Source organism: Molossus molossus, unplaced genomic scaffold, assembly GCF_014108415.1.
Source record: "Molossus molossus isolate mMolMol1 unplaced genomic scaffold, mMolMol1.p scaffold_m16_p_3, whole genome shotgun sequence".
Lineage (NCBI taxonomy): Eukaryota > Metazoa > Chordata > Mammalia > Chiroptera > Molossidae > Molossus > Molossus molossus.
Genome location: NW_023425366.1, coordinates 45,908,874 through 45,914,777, shown reverse-complemented (window position 1 = coordinate 45,914,777; position 5,904 = coordinate 45,908,874). Strand labels below are relative to the sequence as shown.

The 5,904-nt window shown below is 42.5% G+C and overlaps 1 pseudogene; it reads right to left on the bottom strand.

Moving 5' to 3' along the window:
* Positions 1-396: 396 nt before the first annotated feature.
* On the bottom strand, positions 397-5,697 carry LOC118642000 (annotated as a pseudogene).
* Positions 5,698-5,904: the final 207 nt, after the last annotated feature.

Below are 5,904 nucleotides of genomic sequence, written 5' to 3'. Positions count from 1 at the left end.
CAAAGTGGCTGCATCATGTCACATTCCCACCAGCCATGACGAAGAGTTCCTGTTACTCCCCACCCTCACCAGCATTTGCTATTGTCGGAAGTTTGGACGTCAGTCATTCTAGTATGCATGCAGGGGTATCTCGTTTTAACTCGTAATGTCCTAATGACATGATATTAAGCATCTCTTCATGTGCTTATTTGTCATTTGTATATCTTTCTGGTGAGGTATCTATCCAGATCTTTTGCCCATTTTGTTTTGTTTTGTTTTCTTTTGGTCTGAAGCAAAGGTATTTTTTATTCTTTTTGCCAAACACAAACACTGATTTCCATCTACAATCATTTTTAAAGATGAGAAACAGTAGGTGAACAGAAGTACCAGCACTGGCCTTGCGCTAGGGTCATGACACTAGGCTGGGATACAGAAAGTCAGCCACCGGCTGGGTGGCAGCGGAGGGACACAGCCAGCGGGCCTTCTTCTCCGGGAAAACCTGCAGCACCTGGCACACCACTGGGACAAGGTCTCCAAGCCGGACTCACGTCCATAATAGGGATCTTTAACAATAGCTGTTTCTGTGGACCACAGCTCCCAAGCAGTTCAATTTTAGCTTTGCGCTTTTCCCTTGATTGCTTTTTCTATTCAGATCTCTCAGATTGCTTTCACCCATACACAGTATATAATCCAATGCGGCGAAGGCTTCTTTAATAACCTGTCTTGCTCTGTGGGCTGTGCAATGCCATGATTTCTCGGGCAGCTCGCAGCTCCTGGAACTGGTGACCGGCCCAGGTTCCAGCAGGGCGCTGTCACTGACCCATTTGTCTGACACGTTTGGGTCAGTAACACGTTTTCTGAAAATTGCCTCTGCAATGGGTGATCACAGATGTTATCCAAATATATGAACAGCACCGACCGACGTACCTTCTCTGCCAACTTCCCTCGTGAATACTTGCCTATTTTTTAATTGCCCCTTCTCCCCGTTGTTGGCTTTAAAAAGAGTACTTTGTGTATTTTGTATCAGTAAGTTTTAATGAGCTCCTTCTGCTGTGACAAATCTTGGGGCCACAGAGTGTACCGAGTGTATCCTGCCCTCACTAGACGTACCGACTAGTTGAGACTCTGACTAAAATGAACACAGAGAAACCGAGGAGAACACAAGACGACAGGTGACTGGTCACTGCAAACGCGTTCATTTACTTTGTGAGATACAGTAAAAGTCTCACTTACTTCGATGTGTTCCATAATCCTTTAGGCTGAGTGGAGTGTCAGGTCTTCCACTTTTGAATATTTCATGGTTTTCTATACCCTCCCCCAACACACATAAGTAGGCAATTAAGAGGCTAGTGTTGACAGGAGCTGGGGGGGCGGAGCACTGACTTTTAGATCCTTTTCTAAAATGTGCCTTGTAATAAAAATTTATTTTAGGCTTTCAGATAGGGTTTAAGATTTAATATCCATATAAAAATTTTTCAGTTAGGGAGTCTGTGTGCTTGTTTTGTTTTTCTTTTTGTTTTCCTTAGCAAGGTGACCTTGAAGAAGGAAAGCCAAGCCAGGGACAGTCCACCATGCTGATATTAGAAAACAGAAAATGCAGAGTCCCGGTGATTTTCTTGGAAAACCTTCTCTACGACCCCATAAAGCAGTGAGGTGAACATGCTGGAAACTACATGGTAGCACTTATAACCAGACAAGAAGCCATTTCATTTGCTTAGTACTTCCTGGTTCCCAAAGCACTATCTCATTTATCCTCACAACAACCTTAGATAGTAATGATTATGAATTTTGTTTTATAGTTTGTGAAACAGTCTAGGAAAGGCCAAGGGACATGTTGAAGAACGTATGACTGACTTCATCTTGAACTGGGGTACTTGACCCCAAGTGCAATGATGCAAAGTTCCGTCTCTGTCTGACGGTCTGAGTTAGCCTGTTGAGGATCACTACCCCTAAGTGATGATTACCCTAAAAGTGTAAGTCTGGACCTCCAAGTCATGCTTAGATTGTGTTTCATAGTTATCTCTAGCAGACCTACTTATTTATTTATGTCTGTCATATGAAGTCATAGCCAGCTTCCCACTGTATTGAATTCATGGATTTTTTTTTCTCAAAGGCTTTTCAAATTTAATATAACTAGCTAAAGACATAGAAAATTTTCATTATATATATTCGGGGAATCAAGTGAAAAAAAATAGAATGAGTAGTTTGACTCTAATTTTGCTATGTAAACATGTATTATATAAACTATATTATTGGAAGATTATAAACCAAAACATTAATGGAGATTATGGCTGGGTCATGGAATTATGGATAATTATAAATTATCTTTTTTATATATTTTCCCCAATAAAATGTTACTTTTGTCCGTAAGGTAAAGAAAGACAAATAAATGCCATTCAAATGTTACTACAGCCTCCTCTGCTATAAAATTCCCTAAGCGTCTTAGGGCTCACATTAGCTGGGAGCCAAGATTTCTATCCTTCTTTCTTTCTCTGGGGAGAAGCTGTGATGAGGTAACAATGCAGGGCACCTAAAGACCACAGAATGAAGAGCCTGGACTCCTGAAATCCTACCTCCCAAGAACCCCACCCCTCCCCAGGGCCACACTGGAAGTAAATTGCATTTCCTGACTATTTCACCCAGTGCTCAGGAAACAAAATTGTTAAAAGGTGAGCTTAAGCCAGGTCTGAAACATAAATAGAAAAACAAAATTCACTTAAAGAATCCAGAAGGCAAGTGTCACACGGCAGAGGGTTGGGGCTGGGCAGAGGTGGAAGAAAGCAGGACAGGAGCCGGCCGGCAGTGCAGCGGGGTCTGGGCCGTTGTTAGGAGCAGGCCTGTGATGCCTGAGGGGCCCCCAGCACGCCGGCTGCTGAGTCGTCTTATCCTTTGGCGAGGACGGGGTGGGATGGAAGCCTCCCCCTCAAGGGATGACTACAGGCTTGCATGTCATGAAAACATACATACATATACACAAAATGTAATTTAAAAAACCTAATTCAAATGACCTAAAGTCTTTGCTGGAGGAGACCGGAGCCCTAGCTATTGTAATTTCAGGGTAAGAGGAAATCATACCATTAGAGATTTATTATTTGGTGTTAAAATTTGGGCTATCCAGGATTCCTCTTCATCTGGCTTATATGTTCTTGGTTTTAACTCACCCAGAGCCTTTTTCTGACACGGTGCAAAATATCTGCCGTCCAAATGTACATCCTTTGACTCATTCTTTTACTCTCCAGGGAAGTTCCTGATTTGCCATTTCAATTGGCTGTTAATGTTAATATCATACTGTTTTCCCAGGGCTATTTGCATTTTATTTTAAAAAATGGATGGAAAATCAAAATCCTAACCCCAAATATCTCTGATGGCATGTATTTTATCCATCTTTATAGAAGCACTAAAGGGCTTTTTATCATGTGTCCTCAAATTGTACTACCTAGAAAGACTCCTGAGAGGCCTCTGGGCCTGAGCAAGACACACACACACACACACACACACACACACACACACACACACACAGTATTGCCTTAAAGGCACCGCCTAGGTGCTAACTGTGCTTGGGTCGACATACATCTAAGAAACTTGCTCAAACACATTCATCTCATTACAGTTACCTCGGTGTCTGGGCCAGGGCTCTTCTAATTGTCTGGAGTTGCATGATCTTTGCCCAATGACTGTACAGATGAGTTTTAAGATCTTTTTTATTGACGGAAAAGATGACTCATGATGGTTTGTGGCATACTGTGTTGTTTTGAGGTCCTGCTACCCAAGGATCTTAATTTTCTTAGGACTGCTTGGGTTCTAATAGCTTTTTCTTCTATCAGTCAATAAACACAAAGCATGTTTACTTTGGCCAAGGAACTATTTTTTAAATATCATGAGTTTCAATAGAAGACAGGTCCAGAATTGGATGACTCTGTGAGTGTCTTTGGCTAGAGCTTTATCCTCCCCACCCTGTCCCCCTCCCCCCAGATAAAAATGAAGACTCCTGTTTTACCTCCCTTGCCTAGAGCCTGGTTTAGGTCTACTCAACAGAACTTCTGTTTAAGGAACTCAGAGCTGGTGCTAGAAAGTATGTGGGGAAGAGGAGAGATGCGTGAGCACAGTCATTCAAGCACTATCTTTACAAAGCATGAATGAGCTGAATCAGTTTCTCCTCCTCCTCCAGGGGCTGACTTTCAGCTACAGATCCCTACAGTTTCTGCCAAGTTCATACTGTCTCCTTTGAAGGTCTGATAGGGGAGAGGAAGAGCTTTTCCTGAAGCTCTTATGGCTGAATGTGCCCTTTCACAGTTGAATTTAAATGTCACTTTCTCCAGGAAGCCTTTCTATCCCTCCAGTAGGAAATCCAACTGCAATTGCTTAAAGTCTTTGCTGGAAGATAAATGAGTCCTATCTATTCATTTTCTAATGCATAGAAGTCTTATACACACACATCTCAGAGATACTGCGGGTTTAATTCTAGGCCATCATAAAGCGAGGATACCAATAAAGTCAGTGGTAATCTTTTCATTGGTGGAGGGTCTTGCCTTAAATTTGTAAAAACCACAACACCTCTAAGGCACACTTAAGTAACATGCAATACAACTATGTAGGCCTGCATTATGATTATTTGTGTTACATATATTTCCTCTACCAGAGTATAAACTTTTGCAGAAAGTAAACAGATCTGGGCAGAACTAAAACTGAGTGCTTAAAAAAAAGAATCTTGGTAATATCTTCAGAAACTGACCTTTTATTTCAGGAACTATCTGGAGCTCACTAAAGAGACTGCTTACAAGAATCTAGGCTACATTTTTGGGGTTTGGAGAATGCTTCATCCCGCAAGGACAGAAGAAATGATCCCAGAAGTGTTTCTTCCACACCGAGCAACAGGGAAGATTTATTAGGAGGTTGCCGGCAGGTTTGAGGACAGGGCTTGTGTATTTTGTGTTCGTTTCTCGCTTCGTGAGAGCTGGTCCTGGGGCTGGCGTGTGTGTTTGAAGTCTGCACAGGAAGCTGTAGTTATGAGAGCCTTACTGCTAGATCAATTCCAAGGCCCTGGGAGCATGGGCCAAACCATGGGCCAAGAGCAGTGCAGAATGCTGGCCACTGTGCACAAATGTGGGGCAGAAGGGGAAGAAGGGTACTGGCCCAGTGGCAAGGAAACTGATGTTTTGGGGCCCGGGAAGGAGATGGGGAAGGACATTGTGACACAATTATCATTTAGGAATGCCTCAGCTAGATGTGTTTGTCTAACCTCCAAGGTACCTGGCCATGACCCAGTGTGGTAAGAATTTTGCTGTGAGAACCTGGACTGCAGTCACCGCGGAAAAAGATGTTGCCTCATTGTGGAAAGATTTTTACAACCTGCAATTCGCTATAGGCCAGCAATCCTCCCACTGACAGCCTTGAAAAAAAAAAAAATTAAAAATAAATTTAGAGTTTATGCATAATAAAAACTTTATGTGCCGTAAAAACTGTTTCTCTGGGGCTGCACTAGGATCCTCGTCTGAGCCACATCTTCTGGAGCTTGTATTGGGTGCTCTGTTGATTTAATTTTCTGATCCATGCCAAATGAGATAAATATCCCTATTTTTGATCTGGTAGAACGGATGGCCAAAGGGATTTGTGATCAAAGGTTGCACACCCCCAAGGACCAACAGTTGAATGCTCTGTACTTGAGCGAATTCCAACTTCAGACTGGTTGACGGAAGAGAGTCGGGCATAAGCTTCCATGGAGACAAGGAGTAAAGTAACATTAACACAGATAATTCTGACTGTGCCCAACTATTCACGCTCTGGCTTCATTTGAAGGGTGACTGTGGACCTCAGAATGTTCCATTTGCAGCATCTTACTTTGTTAGGGTCATATTAACCAAAACTAATTGTGTTTGGCTCATACAGTGGGATCAGCTTAATATTTACTCAGTTTTAAACTCATCT